The sequence below is a fragment of the Durio zibethinus genome, chromosome 5, assembly GCF_047325235.1.
Source record: "Durio zibethinus cultivar Kanyao isolate XHJ-2024 chromosome 5, ASM4732523v1, whole genome shotgun sequence".
In the NCBI taxonomy this organism is placed as follows: domain Eukaryota; kingdom Viridiplantae; phylum Streptophyta; class Magnoliopsida; order Malvales; family Malvaceae; genus Durio; species Durio zibethinus.
Genome location: NC_143166.1, coordinates 22873093 through 22893824, shown reverse-complemented (window position 1 = coordinate 22893824; position 20732 = coordinate 22873093).

Genomic DNA, 20732 nt, shown 5'->3' with positions numbered 1-20732 from the left:
CTTGCAAGAATCAACCCCAAAAACAGCCCACAAGTGATGCCACTTGATGCTTTGTTTAACTTGAATTTCCAGCTAGCTTTTGCACCATGTTTGCTTCCAAATTTAACTCATCAAATCAGCCACTTAAACTTGAAAACACCATTTCAAATGCAGCTCCAATTGCGCTCAAAACCAGCCTTGAACTCAAGGCAAATATCATTGCAAATAGCCTTGAAAATCAGTCTTCAATTGCATCCAATGTTGACACCACTTGGTGCTTTGTTTTCTTCAAGTCTTTGGCTAGCATCTTGCATCCCATTTGGCCTCCACATTTAGCTCTTTAATTCAGCCACTTCACCTTGAATTTACCCCTTCAAGTGTATTTTCAATTTAATTTCCTCAATCTTTCATTTTACCTATATTTAGGACAAGGTAGAAAATGGATTCTTCAAGCAAAAATCAAGTTTAGAAGTGTTATAATTTAACATAAAACCCTATGATAATTCTATAAAAAATAAAATCATCAATTTATCAAATACAGTGATCAAAGTATCATGTATAGATCTCCATGATTTTTAGAGTGATCATCCAATACTAAACAGTACCTTAAATCACCAATGTGACCATAAATATGATAAGTGATAACTAAAGTAGAAATCAAAGTAGGCCACATCATTTTTTTTTACTTTCTTTTTATTTCAAAATCTTTATTTTAATCTACACTAGACCATTCTTTCTCTCTCATCTTCCTTCCTTACCAATCTCCTTCCACAACCAACAAGGCTTGTCAGCATTCACCCCATTTCGCTTTTTTTAATGTCTCTTTCTTTGTTAATTAGACCACTACAAGTGTTTATGATCTACCAAATGTTCATGTAAATTTTGGAAACTATCAAGATTCATTGAAACTAAATATAGTTTATAAAGAATTTGTTAGCTTAAGTGTAAATAACAATCCAAGAGGGGGTGAATTGGATTGTCTCCAAATTTTTTCTTAAAGATAAATTTCAAGTAAATGTAAATGGAAAATTGAGAATATAAGAAAATTATGAAATTAAAGCACAAATAAGCAGCAATGAATTTAAAAGAGTAAGAGTAGAGAGATCAAACATAAGGATTTATAAGGATTCAATCCTTCTCTAAAGGTACTTATGTCCTCTCCCTTAGCTTTCTTAGCCAAGCTTCAAATCCTCTAGTAGAATATTGTTTTACAAGTTACAATCTCTATCTTTTCAAGACTCAAGATAGCAATTTCTATCTTTTGTAGGATTCTACCCAAATCTCACTACAAAGATAGCAAGAGGATACCACATCTCTTACTTTCTAATCCCTTTTGGATACAAAGGCTTCTGCAAACTAGTGAAAACCTCTAATTGGCAAGTGTTTGCTAAGTTAAGTACAAAGATGAAAAGACAAGTGAGGATTAGATACAAGAATTGCAAAAAGAATATGGAATTGAAGCACTATTGACTTTAAAGCTCTTGGTTCATCATTCTTTTTGTTTAGAATATGTTGGAGGCTTCCTTTTATAATGGGAGATCATCTTTAGCCATTGTGAGTCACTGGAATAGAAAAAAAGCCCTTATTTCCTTCAAAATTTGTCTTTATTTGAACTTTTTGATCGAAGGGGATTGATTCTAGAATTGATCCTCATCCTTGGAAAACAATGGAAGAGCATTTTGGAAATAAGGGATCGATCTTTTCTTTTTTTTCCAAATTTGCATATTTTGACATTTTTGACCATGGAAAAATAGTTGATTTTTCTCAAACATACTTTTACTAATAATAGTCATTTAAATCTATGAATTGTTGAGAAAATTTGAGGTATAATAATATTTAGTAATTTTTCAAGAATTGATTCAAAAATAATGTCAAGGAAATATTACTAAATGAATAAGTTTGAAAATAATAAATTTGACTTAATGTTTTGTTATATCAAAACCTTAGATCAATTCAAATTTAATAATCTCTCCCTTTTTGATTTAACAAAAGATAAATTTGTTTTGAAAGTGTCCCTTTAATCATTTAAGAATTTTGAAAATCAATTTAAAAAAACTCCTTGTATTTTTAAGGCAACTTTTTAATTTAAGCTCCCTATAAATAGAAGCACAATTTTCAATCTTGAAGTAATTTAAATAAGGTCATTTTCACAATATTACCACATTTCCAACACAAACTCATTTAATCAATCCATCAAATATCCAACATATATATCTTCATTTAAATGCATATATCAAAGATAATTTTATTTAGAAATATCATCATATAATATTCAATAAGCACTCAAAAGCAAATTTTGTCCATGTATATATATATATATATATATATCCCTTTTTTGTCATCACAAAAAAGAGAGATCAATTCAAAGCATAGGATAATTTTAAGAGCATACATACATATATATATGTAGCCAAGCAAATGCAATCCCATTAAGACAAAATAATTCAAGTCTAAAGAATCTATGTATTTGAGTGTAATATGTACAATGAAGTTCAAATACACGTATTCAAGCACAAGAGCATAAACATTTCAATATATCCAATTTAAGCATTTTAGAACAAAATCATAAATCCAACACATGAATTAAGCAAAAGGATAAAAGAATGATATGCATGCTACTCATAAATCAAGTCCTTGTAAAATGTGCTTAGAATTTAAAAGATCAATATCATGTAACCATATATACAAGCACATAAATTCAAACTCATACCAACTGTTAAAGATATGTTATCACATAAACAAATCAATTTAATTCAAACAAAATTGTATTCTAAAATTTCTTTGCTTTTACAAAATAAAGAGTAACCAATTTAGGGCACACACAATTTTGGATGAAAGGTATAAGCTATATAAAGGATAGGCACATATTTCATAATAAGCACAAGCATCCAAGAAAGTTTAAAAATTCTTTAGCAAATTTTGTTCACTAACTTTCAAAGAGCAAAAATATTTTATGCATATGAATGATTCAATCAATAAATCTAAAATTAAGCACATCTATCCAACTAAATATTCAACAAGAATCATAAGCTCATAGATATGTAATGAAGTATGAGTACTAATGAGCAATGAGGTTCTTTCAATATGTTATAACAAACATTATACAAGCATGATTTTCCTAACAAGATGAACACATATGCTAAATCAAAGAAATCATAAAAACAAGATTATCCCAAAATTCAATACATGATGGACATCACTCCAATATATTTCAAATTATTTCAATATATAGCACTTTAATCCAAACATGTGTAAGTATTTGAACACAATTCAAACATATATTTAAGATCATAAAAGCACATGCACATATGCTTCCAATCATTTAACAAGAATATATAACCTAATTCAAAAAGATATATTTCAAATTTCAGCATAATTTGCTACATGCTATCTCAATGGTCTCAATAAATAAACATGTACATAAATTTCAAATTATAAGTTCATAATTGAGTTAAAGCAATTTAAAGATCAATAAATCAATCTATTTAACTTGTAGGCTTGTTCATAGATTAATTAAACATTCATGCACCAAAAATCATCAAGCTTATCAAAGTAATTAAAAGTTAGGCATGAATACCAATCAAGATGATTTTAGTCAATCCAAACTTTAAAGAATGTTAAGAAAATTTCTATTAAATAGCTTGATGACTAATTTATGCAAAGTGTTCATATATTTTCAACCATAAAAATCATATATTTTCACATAATTTCTCATGAAAAACATTCAAAGCATTAGGATTAGTAATATTTTACCTCCATCGTTATCAAGTTATGTTGTTGTGCTCATTTAATTGAGTAAGGCTTTGAATCTTCCATTCCACATCATTTGAGCAAGTCTTTTGTTACTTGGGCTTGATTGATGAAGATGACATACTTTGTTTACTATACTTAAAGTTTCAAAATATAAAATCATTCATGCACCTTTCAAGTTTTCCCAATATAAAGTTAGAAAAATTCCTAGCAAAGAAATATTCAATGGTGGCATCCAAAATATCAATTAATAAAAATTATAACAACTGTTAGAAAATGATTTTCATATAAAAGTCATTGTAGGCAAAAGAAAATTTATTCACTAAGCACAAGTTGCCTATTGTAAGAAAGATATATCAATCTAAATAAATAATTCAGTATTAACTTAAAGCTATCAACCATTTATCATAATAAACATCATATCGCACAATAATGGCACTAAAGCTAAAGTTTGCATGTAATATGCACAAATCCATCTACTTTGGCCATATAGAAATTGACAGTTTAAGCAAGACTTATTCATAACCATATATATTCAAAAAATCATAAAATGATATATCAATACCAAATTTAAGCCATATATACAATTTGAAGGATCAAGGAAAATTTTAGCACATAAAAAAAAAGACTACACAAGTTATAAGCCAACTTTAACTATGATTTTTGGTAAAAATAAACATTACAAAAAAAAAAAAAAACTCACTTAAGCCATGTTGCAAGTATGTCAAGGCAAGCTAAATCATATCCATATAAGCATATACCTTGATAAACACAATAGATATACTTAGAATATATTTCTTTTGAGATGAAGTAGTTCATCATACATCAATTTAAAATCACAAACCAAGAAATAAGTAATTAAGCACAAGAGCAAGCATATTTCAAAAATATTCAAAGAATTAAGTAATTTATAATTTTAAAAAACAAATAATAAGGTCAAGTTAAATCAATAATCATATAAGAATGTATCTTAACCATGACTATAGATGAACCAACAATTAATATATTTTCTCAAATAGTTTATCAATTCTTAAACCTAAAAAAAGAAATAAATCTTTAATCAACAATTTAGAATGAACATAAAAAATATTTCAAGATTATTCCACAATCCAAACTCATAATCATAGACAAAGAAATAAAATTTAAAATAACAATTAAGCATAAAGATAAAATATATTTCAAAATTATTTAAAAAAAAACAATTTAGCATTTTCAAGAATCAAGCATTTTAACCATATAAGCATTACAACAAGCAAAAATTTCATATATATATATATAAATATAAGCACGTTATGATTTGAGAATCACCAACAAGTTTCAAGATTTTAAAGTAAAAGTTTAACGATTAAAGCAAAAGATTAAAGATTTGAAAGCATGTAATAATATCATTGTTTCACTACTGCTGCAATTTATACAAGGATGCATGGAAAGATTCAAAACCTGTTGTCAAGTTAAGTGATAAAGGGAACAATGAAGACAAAGAACCATAGGAAGTCAAAAAGTGGGATATTAGTGAATTTGAAAATGGAGGTGAAGGAAACATCAAGAGAGGAGAAGAATAGGTGGTCTCAAAGTCCAACATGGAATGCTTGGCTCTAAAAAATAGGAATGACATAATTACCATTGGTGGTAGTCCCAACACACATGAAAAATTAGAAGTAATGATGGGCTGTGACAACTTGACAATTAAAAAGAATAAAGAGTAGAAATAACGAGCAAAAAAGAACAATAGAAATGGGCCATACTTTGAAAAAAAGTAAGGGCCCCTATTGGAAATAGGATCAACACTAGCAATAAAATGGACCATATAGCAAGAAAAGATAATAATAGTGACGAGCCTAAAGATTCCACAAATGGGCTGAAAAGAAAAAGGATACACACGGGTGATAATGGGGAATTGGGAACCAAAAAAGGCAAAATTGCTACCTTTAAAGCAAAAGTAAAAAAGGTTAAAGCTCTTAAGGCTTGAAGGATAGCGTTCTTGAAGCCTTTTCAAAATAAAGTAAAGGAAACAAAAAATGTAGAGGCTAAAACATGACAAGGCTAAGCTAAAAGAAAAAGAAAGGTATGCAAATGAATCTCTCTCAAATGGGGATTTTTTGAATAGATTTGCTTTGATTTCAAACTAGGATAAGGAAATATGGAAAACAGGTAAGTTGTTGAGCTTTCTTGCTAATTATTAAGATGATTTAGTAATTGATAGGCTTGGAACACTCCAATTGAAGAGTTTGTGTGAAGGATCGAGTCCAATTGAGGTGTTCACATACAGAGCAATAAGGATTTTTAGCTAGAACATCTAAAGAATAGGTAATTGATCGCACTAAAATTTTGTCTTTTTTGACTCATTTCTAGTGTAATTTCTCTTACATTTTGATTTGTTCCTTTAAAATCTTGGCAAAAATACTCCTAAATACATAATTGTCTCATGTGTAGGTGAAAGCATAGAAAATGAGGAATTTTGGAGTATTGGAACTCAATTTCAAGGATTTATGATGGTAAAAGCTAGCTAAGGTCATAACTAGTCTAATTATGTTACATTGCCCTTTAGGGGAGTTCTTCTTACCCTTTACTTCTAAGACTTTTTAAGCTCAAATGAACTTCATAGAACCTTATTTTAAGCCCCAATTCTCATAATTTTTAGTTGGAATTATCTTTCTTAGCTCAATATGCATTAGTACCTTTCTGGTATCTTTATACATGCTTGAAAGGTAATGTGTGCTTTATGAAGTTGCAAGTGAATTTTTATTTGATTAATTTCCAGAATTTTTCAAAGAAATAAAATGTCAAATTCATTCATTCTATTGCTTGAAATGTAATAGAAAAATTGAAAGGAAAGCTTGTGCATTTAGCACCAAAATAAAAGAAAGAAAATCCAAGTTTGTCATATGGGTGCAAGGCTTATGTGACTAAATGCTTTGGCACCAGTTTTGGGAATTCAAAAAAAGCCACTAGGAGCTTCTAAGTTGGCTGATTTAAGGCTTCTTACTTGTCATTATTTTCATAAGCAGAGGGTTTGAAAGCAAGGAGAAGTTTAAAAAGCCAAATAAGTATGCACAAGCCCTAAAGAAAGGGAAAAAGAAAGATCTAGAAGACTGCCTATACTTAGATATTTTTCCAAGATATTTGGGACTTGAGGTACCTCCCATTTACCTATAAATATGAGGAAAGGGCTGACCATTTGGAGATTTTAGGGTAGGATTTTAGTTTTTTTTCTTTAAGTTTCTACATTTACTTTTCTTTGTATTTACATTTTCTTGCTATCCAAATAGCTTTGTTTGGCATTTTTTTATCAATTTTCTTTGCAATTTTAACTTTCTTGCACTAATTTTCAATGTACTTTCATATTTTCTTAATGAAATTTACAAATTTTCATGTTTTCCTTTTCAAATTCCATTGATCTCGCATGAATTTCAAAACTACTTTTCAATTTATGATTCTGGCCTCTTCCTAGTGTTTTGATCAAAACTTAAAGAATTCAACCTTTTTTTAATCCAAAATTTTATTATAGATTCCTAACTCATAGAGATATATTCTTGTTAAAATTCTCTCTCAAATTCAATCTGCACAATTCTAAAAAATTCTTTAAAATACAGTGAAATCTAGGAGGAAGAAATAAGCTTTGCATGAATGGCAGTTAACCAATGATCTACTCTCCATCTAGGCATTTTCTTTGCATTTCTTCCACTTTCCACTTTTATATTTACATGTTTACTTGCTAATTTTCAATTTATTGCATTTATTTTCTTGAATTTAGTTGCTATTTGGATAGATTTCTTTGCACATGCTCTATTTTTTGTAAATTTGTGTATTGTTTTAGTTTATAGTTCAATGTGTTGAGATTTACACTATTTCATGCAATTTCTTTGTTGAATTTTATGGTAAACTTGTTGAAGAATCATGCCTTACTTCAGTTCTAGTTCATTCTCTGTATAAGTTTCTAGATCTAAATTTTTCTCTCCTTGACTTAGGAAAATTCTACCTCAACTTAGTTTCTCTTTTGATTTGTTTTTGTTAGTTCTTTCATTTTCTATTTAGCTTTTGTTCTTCAAATTAGTTTCTCTTTTAGTTCCTCCAATTTACTTTCAAATTCTAGTTCATGTTCATTTTATTTTACATCATTTAGATTAAAATTTTAGATTGAACATTTGGTTACTAGATTTTTCAAATTTGCTTCTAGATTCAGTTTTCACTCTTTTTGGTTTGATTTTGCCACTTTTCTTCCAAATTTACTTCATGACTGTGTTTCTCTTTTAGATCACTCATTGCTCTTACAATTTTCAATTTGATACCAAACAAATTTATGCAAAATAAATACAATTTCCATCTTGTTTGATGTGTGGTTTTTTCATCATGGCTTTTATTTTTGGTTTTTCAATGTTGCTTTTAATTTTACATTTTCAATTTCTAATTCTTATTTCAATTTTGTTCTACTTTTAATTAGGTTATTGTTCTTATTAATTTTCAAGCTTTTTTTATTAAATTTTGATAAATTTTTAGATTTTCTTTTCTTAAGAAGTAGAAGTTAGTTAGAGTTAGTTAAAGGTAGTTATTATTAGTTATTCAGTTATGTTCACTTAGCTACTGTTTACTTGCTTCTTGCACTTGTTATTTTCATTTCTTATATTAGAATTACATTTTAATTCATGTTTAGTTCATTGTATGTCATTTTAGCTAATGTTTTTCCACACTCTTTTATTTTTCTTAGTTTACATATTGCATGCTTACATTTTACTACCTTCATGTTTGATGCTTTGTTCAATTTCAATTTTTTTTAGCTTAATTTCATCCTTATTCTTTGATTGAGCCAATTTTAAAAGGGTGTAGGGATAGAAGGTACTTAGTCTAGGAATTTCTTTACCTAATTCTCATGGGATCGACATCTTGACTTTTCAATCACTATTATTACTTCTACGATCCGTGTGCTTGTAGACATAGTCCAATCAGTAATGATGCAAAGAAACAAATTTTATAAAAATTTGATAAGAAATTTTATTTTTTATTTGAATAAGATCATACATGTGTATTAAATTTTATGAATGAAAATGAGAAGGAAAATAAATGTGATTTTAAAATATCCATTGCATATGAGATGAGGAGAGGTAATATAGTACTCATCTTGTACTTGTATTATATATATATTTATATAAAAGTAAGGTTTCAAAGATTGTTTCTAAGTTTTTACTTATTTTAAATTATTATTGTTTAAACTTATTTTAATGCAAGTATTATATTTGTTTTAATGTGTGTTTATTATTTATAAATTTTTACTTATTTTAATGAATATTGAATATTTTATGTTTAATTGATTTGTCATTTTTTAAAAATCACAAATAAACAAAGATTCTAATTTTTACATACATACTCGTTAAATGCTCATGATAATTGAGATGATTTTAATTGTTGTTTTTCGTATAGCTTGCAAGTACATAGATTTAGTAATAAAATAGAAGTATTCAGTATCATCTCCCAAGGGATTATAGATTGTAAATGTTGGATAATTCTTCAAGTACCAATGGTGAGATCTTAGAATCCTAAAGTTAAATAGTTGATAACTTGAGTTTGCTTGCAAAATAAAGACAAGAAAAGATTGAAAGCAATATGGTTTGAATCTTAACTTTACTAACTGTCACTTGGGAAGTAAATGAGAGTAGCTAAAAAATAGATCTAAAAGAAAAAGAATAAAAATAAAGAGAACTTGTGATGGCTGAATGCTTGAAAAGACTTGAAACAATAATTGAATCAAAATAAACTTGTAGATCATTCAAAAGAGCAGTGGCCAAAACTTGAAAAGAACTAAAGTAAGAATGCTTGAATAAAACTTGTGAAAGATTGCTTTGTCAAAAATAAGAAATTAAAAACAAGATTTGAAAGTAATGAAAAATAGATCTTGGAAAAATACTTCTTTAATTGAAAAAAATTAATGTAGAGAACAAAAGTTTTATTATTGGCAAATCTATCACCTAAGCCAATAACTAAACAAAAAAAAAAAGAATTAAAGAACTAAAGAGAGAAAAAAGGGTTGAGATGAGGGAAGATGGAATTGGGTGAATGAACTACCTATTTATAATAAAGGATTTAGCTAAGAGGATATGGGATACAAGACTTTAAATTCAACTTAATAGCTAATGGTTGAAGGTTATCATGATTTTCAAATAAGGCATACCAAATGTGGATTCATGTTTCTTGGAGAGTGTTTGGCCAAATGGGGCTCTTTGGCTTCATCATGTCTGTTGGATCATGTTTAGCTTCAATCTTGATCATTGCTCCATGATAAGTTTAGCTAAGGCTTTTGAATTTCAAGGTAATGTAGTTGACTTTATCTAATCTCTTTTCAAAAATCCTTCATTTATTAAAACTCCTTATTAGATGAGCTAAAAGTCCATCATGAACACAAACACTCTTAGCCAAAGATGATAAAGATTAGAGAGTCCTTAAGCTTGCAAACTTTTTCAAATAAGCTTCATCCTTTCTTGCATTTGAAATGGCCAAATGGATAGAGTTCTTGTGGATGTTTAACTCTTCCAAGAACAATCAAAAGAGTTTTTCTTGGATGAAAAAACATTTGGCCATTCATTGTAGAGTCCATGGTAGCTTGAAATTGTTTAAAATGGCATATGAAAACTTGATCTCTTCATGAATTTGAATTAGCCACATGAGCAAGTCCTAATGCAAGTAAAATTCCTCAAATGATCAAGCACTCCTTTTGACTCTAGCTATAGCTGAATGTAAGGATGCCTTAGGAGTGTCCATATGCATGAGAACTTCCTTGGCTACATAGCATTAGACCATTAAGGTTCGGCTATTAGCTTTCATAATAAGGCCAAAAGTTCACCTTGCATGCTTGCATGCATGATTTGTATCAAAATGAAGTTCATAATCTTAAAACCTTAAAAATTACAAAATAGGCATTAAGGCACCAAAAATCAACAAAATTTTAAATTTTTACACCCATTTTAACATGTAAAAGCACTATATTTTTAGGTGCTATCAGATTTTAAACTTTTTGCTAATAAGAAAGATGCGGAAATGAATGGGACATTTTTTTAAAAATAAAATAAAATACAAGGACAAAGAATGTTATTCCCATCCTGTTGGTGCCAAGTTCTAACCTAAGGAATAAAATCCTAAAATCACAAAAGAGAAAAAGAGCAATTAAGAGCAAGGGTAGTGAATGTTCTTTGTGTTTGCACTTTTACGCTCAAGTTAGAGGTTAGCTATAAAAGGTTGGAAAGAGAGTAAAATAGGGAAAAAGTAGGAGAAAGTAAGATCTAGATAGATGATACTTGGATAGCCCTATTTATAGATGGAAGAAAAGGGGTTTCAAAGTTGAGTATTTGCCTAATGAAGTACAAAGAAATTTGATGAATAAACAGCAACAATGATTTGCATACAATATATACAAAGATATAGACTTTGAAGCTCTTGATTTCTTTGGGAGAATGAATATATGACTTGTTTAATATTGCTCTCATGATTCGTCAACCTTTTTAGTGTGTTGGAATGCCTAATATATAGAAAAAATGAGGAACTAGCCATTTTGAGATGGTTTGTAGTTGGAAATACCCATTAAAGCTTGGAAAACTAGCCATTAGAGCATTTTTGGGCATAAGGGATGGATCCCCTTATAGGGGGATTGATTGGGTTAGTTAGAAATCAAACGATTTCATAGGTGAAAAGTCATAACCAATAGATCCATAGTTTGTATCAATCAATCCCTTTTCGAGTGATCGATCCCCTAGTCTAGATAATCGATCCCTTTTCAAAGTCTGGAACAAAGTTTTCATTCTATGTAAAAAACCAATTGATCCCTTCATAAAGGGATTGATCCTATCTTTAAAAGCCTTGAACCAATCGATGCATACAAAGAGGGGATCAATTGGTTTAGCTAGGGGATCAATTTGGTCAAGTTGGGTGGTTGTCTCTATTTTACACTTTACTCACTAATTTGATCATGTCTTAAGTTATAAAATTCCAAATTAAAAATTGGCTGAAGATATAGAAATTAGACTTAAAGGGCTTTCTATCCATATAAAACTCATCACCTAATTCATTGTATTCGAATTATAATGAATTTTCAAAACTACCTTTTATGTAGTTTTTAGACAACTTTATAGTGTCTAGCAAAAACTCATAATCTTTTCTTAGAAAATTTGGATTTTGATTTTGTTTGATTCATTACCCTCAAAGAGCTTTCCAACAATATAAAATTCAAATATTAAAACTTTGTGGATTAATACAGAAAAATAAAACAAGTTCAATGTCGGAAAACTTTGTTCTTGTAAAACAACTTTCTTAAGTTAATCTATTTCTCAAAACTAATTTTATCAAAAATATATTGAGTCCAAAATGAATAAATTCACTTTAAAAACAAAAATTGAACTTTCATTTAAAATCAAATAAATAATCTTTAAAGATAGATTTGGTTTGAGAAATAACAAAACATAAAGAAGGTTTGTTTAAACTTTGAAAATCATATTATTTATTTAGTACCAAAATAATAAAGCTTAAGAACATGTACTAAATAAATCTTTTTCAAAATCTTGATCAAGCTGATTTAGCTTAATGTTTTATCATTTCAAAATAAAGATCAATTCAAGACTAACAATCTCCTCCTTTTTTATATGATAAAACTTAAAGATAAATTTGCTTGATGAAAAACTTTCTTTAAGACATTTAAGATTTTTGAAAAACATTTTGAAAACTCTTGTATGGCAAAACTCGCCCTCAATTTATGCATCCTAATCCAACACAACTCAACTAACATATGTTAGACCATATATAACAATTAAGCACACACAAACATATATCTATCAAGCGCAAGCAAATTTGTCCACCAAATATTTCTCCCTTTTTTTGCCATAGCAAAAAGGCATGAGCAAATAAACACAAAATGGTATTAACAAATATATTCATAAAACATTTCTCCTCATTTTTGTTTAAACTCTTTATACCAAATGTTTAAGCTCTTATATCAATTGTTATAAGCATACAAGAAGAAATCAGACTAAACTCACTCATTTTTTGTCATAACAAAAAAAAAAGCGATCAATTCAAGGCATGGGACAAAATACATGATATCAATAATATCAAGAGTATTTTTGAATACATGAAATCAAGTGATGTTCATAATCAAGTTCAAATACATGCATTCAAACATAAAAGTATTCCAATGTATCCAATTTTAGCATTTTAGCACAAGTCATCAAATTTACTACATGAAATTTATGAGCAAAGGATAATGAATGATTTACAACCTACTCATAAATTATGTTAGCATAAGATGTGTTTAGAACCTAAAACATCAATAGCAATTAAGCATAAATTCAAGCACATGCATACAGGCTCATACCAATTGTTAAAGATACCAATTGTTAAAGATATGTTATCACAAAGCATACCAATTGTTATCACAAAAAAAATCAAGCAAAATTGTATTCTAAGATTTCTCCTCCTTTTCAAAATAAAGATTAATCAATTTAAGGCACACAATTTTGCATGAAAGGTACAAGCTATATCAATGATAGACACATAAACAAGTGTCCATTAAAGTTAAAAAACTCTTTAGTAATTTTGATACCAGATGTCACCAATTGTTAGCTATTTTGTTCACAAAATTTCAAGGATCACAATACATTTCAAGCATATGAAAAGTTTGATCAATACATGCATAATAGCATTCTTTCATAAGCATATCCTATCCAAAACAAATATTCAATCATCATGTTGTAGCAAAGAATTATACAAGCATGATGAACACATATGCTATAGCAAAGAACTAATGAAAGCATAATTATTCAAATATATTCCTATTTATTTCAATGCATTTCAATGCAACTATCTAATTATATATTTCAATCAAAATCATACAAGCATATGCAAAAACATTTCAAATCACATATAGCAATATACCAATAAAGATACAAACATGTAGACATAATGTGGTATATGCTATTTCAATAATCTTAATTTATGAACATGTTCAAAGAAATTAATCAATTTAACTCATATCCATGTTTAAGGATTCATGCATTGACCAAATATTCATATATTAAAATATCAATCTCATCAAATCAATTAAGAACTAGGCATGAATACCAATCAAAGTGAATTAATCAATCCAAGCTTTCACGAATATTGAGACAATATCTACCCAGTGACTTGGTGATTAATTTGTGCAATGTGTTCATATATTGAACCACAAAATCATATATTTGCACATATCAAAGCAAGCATGTATATGTATTCAAACTCATACATCATATCATAAAGTCAATATATTTACCTCATCTATGTCAAGCTTTGTTGTTGTGCTCATTTGGCTTTGAATTCTCCAATCCACTTCATTTGAGCAAAACCAGGCTTGATTGATGAGGATGACATGCTTTGCTTACTATACTTGAAATTAAAAAAATGTAGGCTCATTCATGCTCATGTTAAGTTCTCCTAATATAGACTTACAAAAAATTCTTAATAAAGAAATGTTCATTTATAGCATCAAGAATATAAATTGATAAAAATTATACTAATTGTTAGAAAATGAATTCCATATTCTAAGTCATTATAAGCAAAAGAAAATTTTGCTCATTAACCACAAGTTGCCAATTTGCTAGCAAATCATTCAATGTTAACTAAAACTATAGACTATTCATAATAATAAACATCATATAGCATAATTGTGGCACTAAAGTAAAAGTTCTTAAGTAATGTATAAAACATCAATCTTTCTTGATCATTTATGAACTCAAAGAGGACATATTCAATAATTATGTATATGCAAGAAATCACCAGAGAATATGTCAAAATAAATTTTAGGCCATATGAAAACTAAAATCTCAAGAAATACAAATTTATCATAAAAAACATATTCAAGAAAATTTTAACAAAAGAGCATAAATATGCCTACACAAATTACAGGCCATAATCAACAATGACTTAAGCTAAAAATAAGTATCATAAGAAACTCATTAACTTAAGTCATGGTACAACTATGTCAAGTCAAGAAAAATCATATTTATCATATATGCACACACTTGACAAGAACAATAAATGAACTAACAAAACATATCATTAAATACAATTAGTTCATCAATACTTAATCCCAAACTAAAAGATAAGTCAATTAAGCACAAGTTCCAAAATATTTCATAAAATTAATGAATCAATTTAGCACAAGAGCAAGTATATTTAAAAACATTTTAAAATTCAAGAGATTAAAAAAATTTAAGTATTTTCATATCATAAGCATTAAGGTCAAGTTGAATTAATTATCATATGAGCGTGTATCTTGACCAAAAACATATATGAACAATGAATCAATATATATCACTTAAGCACAAGATGTTCATCAATTTACAAATCAAGAGTTATAACAATTTAGACTATAACAATCAAGTTTTAAAAAAAATATTTCACAAGATCCAAGCATTATTAACAAGTTAAGCAATTTTAAACAACATGGTCATATAGGCATTGCAAATAATCACAAATTAATGTATATCATATAAAGTGCATAAAGAAAAATATAAAACATATTCAACAAGCTAAAATCATTCAAACAAATATATTTATGCAAAAACACAATAAGAAAATCTATTCAAAGCTTAATATGTCTAGTATTTTGATTTTTGCACTTTAAAACTCATTTTTGCTTGAAAAATACCTTAATAAATCTCAAAACTAGTCAAGCTTATTTTTAACCATCTTGAACCTTTCCAACAAGTTTCAAATGACAAAACAGTTCTTCATATGGTCATTTGGCCTTAGAAACAAGAAAATCAAAAAGTCAATTATTAAACCATATATTTCCTTGAAAAAGGCTATTAAGATGGGCAAATATTTTAAACTCACATTTAATCTCTTCAAACTACTTAGAAAAGTTTTATATCACACTTTTAAAAAGTCTATATGGTTTTTATGCCCATAGATGTTCAAAAGCAAGATTTGATATTTTAAGCTCCAAAATCCTTTGAAACTTACTTATACCACTTATGAAAAATTGAAACCATTACAAGTTATCAAGTTTTCTTTGTTTGAGCAAGTTTGAATCATTGAATTCATGATATTCAAATTCATTTTACAATTAAAAGTTTGCTAAAATAAAATTTCATATTTTAATGCTTGACTCTAGCAAAAATCACTTTCAAAGCAAAGCATAAAATTTCAAAATCATTAAGCTTTTAGTGCTTCCCCTAAGTTTGTGCATAAAGATAAAAACAATTTAGCACACAATTAATCACATCAAGCACTAATAGCAATTTCACAAATAATATCCAAATATCAAAATCATTCATGCAATCCCAATATCAAGAGCGTTCACATTTAATCCCATAAATTCATTAACGCATTAATGAATTCTTCTAAAAATATATCTTAAGCAAATAAGGATTAAACACAATATCAACAAGCATGAGGAATATATTAAAATCATACATTCAAAAAAAATATACATACTCAAGTCAAGCTTACATATATCAAATAAAATTGGTATATTCAAGATATATCAACAAAGCATATACCAATATCCATTAAAGCATATACCAATATCCATTAAGCACTCAATATTCAACAAGAATAGGCAACCAATTTCATATTCACTTAAAATAAAAGTTTAGAGGTTATCCATCTCCATTGTGTCACATTGTAGCTCTTTGCTCTAGCACACCTACAAGAGACAATCTTATTTAATTTTTAGTACCCAAATTACTTTAAGTACTTGAGAGTTAGTCACTAAGTCTCTTGTTCTTTTAGGAACCCATACTTATCTAATTCTAAATGAGATTTTTCTTTTAATAGGAAAAGTAGGTTAAGTATGACCATGAAAATGACAAAAATTACATTTAATCATTTTAGTACTTAAATTATTGACAGTCTTATGTTTTTCTTTCATGAATTCATGAAATTTCTTTTTTAAATGAAATTCTTTTTTAAAATTTATTTATACTTTGATAGGCTTCCATATTCATTTTCAACTTTTCATTTTGTTTTTACAAATCATTCTTTGTATTCATTAAAAATTCATTTTCAACTTTTAATTTTGAAATCATTTTCTTATGTTTCAAGTACATATTTTCAAACTCAATTACTAAATCATTGTAAACATCTTGTAATTCATCAAAAGTATAAGAGTTCAAATTATAAGAGTTAGAGGTTACCTTCGGTTCTTCAATAGCCATAAGACATGATGCATGTTGGTTGAAAATTTGTCTTTCATACAACTCATCCAACTTCCTCCATATCTCATTTGAAGTGGAGCAATTTAAGACCAAGTTGAAATTATAGGAGTCAAAAGCTCTATAGAGTAAGCACTTGGCCTGTATATCATCCATTATTTACCTCAAATATTTTGCATCATTTAAAGAAGTTCCAAGCCTTTTTTCTATCATTAACCAAGCTCCAAAATTTTGTGACATGATGAACATTATCATTCTCATTTTCCATTCATAAAATTCAAAATTTTTTATCATGGGAGGTTTAAGGACTTTATCACCATCTTGGAACCTAAACTGAGTCATAGGATCTTTACCCAAGGTGGCTAAACCTACAAAAAGAGACAAAAGCTTTGATACCAATTGTTAACTTTTTAGGTCGATGGTGATCCAAGAAGGGATGAATTGGAGTTCTTTAAATTTTTTTCAAACAATGATTTCAAGATAATTTAATGAGGAATTAAATCAATAAGTACTTTTGATGAAAAGATTATGCAATCAATAACAATTACTAAACCTAGAATCAAATAAAAAAATAATAAATGTTAGGAGATAGGGATAGAGAAATCAAACATAATGATTTATAAAAGTTTGATCCTTCTTCACAAGACACCTACATCCTCTTTTCTTGGTTATCTACACCAAGCTTCAATCCACTAATTGAAGAAAACTCTTACAAGATACACACATATCTTGTACTAAACCCCTATCTTTTTTTAAGGCTTAGATAACAATCTTTACCCTTACAATATCAAGATGATACCTCACCTCTTGCTTACAAGATAACTAAATAATTTTTACAAACTAAAATACCTACCATGGTTAAGTGTTTGCCTAATGAAGTATAAAGAAATTTGATGAATGAACAACAACAATGATTTGGATACAACAAATATAAAGATATAGACCTTGAAGCTTTAAAACTTTGATTTCTTGGAGAGAATAAATATATGACTTATTTAATCTGCTCCCTTGATTCATCAACATTTTTACTATGTTAGAATGCCCAATATAGAGAAGAAAAGAAGAACTAGCCATTTAGAGATGGTTTATAGTTGACAATACTCATTAAAGCTTGAAAAACTAGCCGTTTGAGTGTTTTTAGGCATAGGGGATCGATTTCTTTATGGGGGATTGATTGGGTTAGCTAGAATTCAAACAATTTCATGCATGAAAAGTCACAACCAATCGATCCATAGTTTGTACTAATCAATCCCTTTTTCATGGGATTGATCCCAAAGTCTGGGTGATTAATCTTTTTTCAAAGTCTGGAGCAAAGTTTTCATTCTGTGCAAAAAACCAATTGATCCCTTCATGAAAGGATCAATCCTATCTTTAAAAACCTTGAACAAATCATTCCATACGAGGGAATCGATTGGTTTAGCCAGGGGATCAATCCGGTCAAGCTAGGTGGTTGTTTGCTATTTTGCACTCCACTCACTAATTTGATCATATCTTGAGTTATACAATTCCAAATCAAAAACTATTTGAAGATTTAGAAACTAGACTTAAAGGACTTTCTATCCATATAAAATTCATCACCTAATTCATTGTATTCAAATAGTGAATTTTGAAACCTACCCTTTATGCAATTTTAGACAATTGCATAGTGTCTAGTAAAAATTCAAAATCTTTTCTTAGAAAATTTGGATTTTGATCCATTAAAAAGTAGACTCAAAGAGCTTTGCAATTATATAAAATTCAAATATTAAAATTTGTGAATGAATACAGAAATATAAAACAATTTCAATGTTGAAAAACTTTGTTCTTGTAAAACAACTTTATTAAGTTAATTAATTTCTCAAAACCAATATTATCAAAATTGCATTGAGTCCAAGATGAATAAATTCACTTAAAAAACAATAATTAGAATTTCATTTAAGCTCAAATAAATAATCTTTAAAGATAGATTTAGTTTGGGAAATAAGTAAACATAAAAAAGGTTTGTTTAAACTTTGACAATCAAATTATTTATTTAGTGCCAAAACAATAAAACTTAAGCAAGCACATGTACTAAATAAATCTTTTTGAAAATCTTGATCAAGCTTATTTAGCTTAATGTTTTGTCATTTCAAAATAAAGATCAATTCAAGACTAACAGTATCACTCTAAACTATTTAGGAATGCCAATCAATCAAAATCAAGTCAAATTTATGCATTGGGAATGTCCTAGTCTAACTAGGAGTTGTAGTAAAATAGTTTCTTGTTAATTAGAAGTTCTAAACAATTTAGTAAATCTAATTCAAATTGGATTTTATATGAAATCTTATTTCACAAACCCAAACTATTTAGAAATCCAAATTCAACAAGAAATAGCACTAATATAGGGCATCATCGAAAACCCTTCTAAGAAAGAAAGCAAGTTACGACTAGCATTGTTTCTATGAAAACTAGATAGTTTCGGCCATCTTTTGCTATGCCGCCCCTACTAGTCACCATCCAAAAATTCTAAACTCTTTTTCATTTTTTCTTATGCCGCCCTTGTTATTCTTTATGAAAAAAGGAGAATAATATCATAACATGTGTTTCATACCACATATGCATTATTTGATCGACTAGGGTGACAAAAGAATAGATCTCTGCTTCTTGTTGTGCGAAACTCTTGAGATAAAAAAATCTCATATTCAATACCCTTAAGGGCTTTCAATTGTTTTTTAGAGTTTTAGTTTAATTTTAGCTAACATGGAATGTTGTTAATGATTATGGATGATTCGATCTAATGGGACATATTTGGATAACAATTGAATTGAAACTAAGAGATTCTAGAAGAAAGAAAGATCATTTAAGGATCACATTTAGTTGTATTCACAAGCCGACCAACCAATTATGTTTGAGACATCAAACATAATTGTAAATATACAAGTATATCATGCAATATGATAAAAAAAAGAGATTCTGAGGAACTTAAAATGAGATTGAATAGATCTAAGATGCTATATACTTACTCTACTTGTACTTGAGAGTTACTATACATAATAAACAATTGTATAAATGATTAAATGTGATTTTGAGCTACTATATACACCTAACAATCATATAGCAACTAAGCTCTCAAAGTATGTTGGTCGCATGGCTTATTTCCTTGTATGAACCCATTGCAAAAAGTAGAGAAAATGTTCTCTTAGTCATGAGAGTTTACCACTCATTCTGTGTAAGTGGGAGATATTGGAGTATGGGTCCACCCATTTATGGGTAGCCTGACAATAATATGTGGCAACTGCCATAATGTAGTTTACCTCTTGATATAAAACTACCTTGGGCAGTTATACATGATTTTTAAAACCATGAAAATTCCACCCCTTCTTTTTATTAAAAATATGGCATTCGACCATAGAAAAGAATATAAAGATGGCATTCGGCCATCATGAAATAAGATAAGAATGGTAGTCACTTGCTCTCTCAAAACAAAGTATGATGTTTGATCATGATGAAAAAGGATGAAAAAGTGTTCATCCAAGTATGAGGAAAGTTTCATATATGTGGGAATATATGATAAGTCACATAGAGAATAAAAGAGGAAAAGAGAGCGATCAGCATAGAGAAAGAAACTTTCTAAGAAATCTCACGCTTTGGTATTTAAGGAATTACACTACGGATAGTGAACAATTTCCAAATGCATGATATTATTCCCAACCAGTAAATTAAGTTAATGTCACTTCCCCAACACTTTCAAAAAAATGTTTCAATTGTGCTTCCATAAATCAAATAAGTCTTTTGCATTATTTTTTATATATGATCTTGTTCATCATATTATTATATTATCCTTCATCATTTATTCCAAAATTTATTAAAAATTAA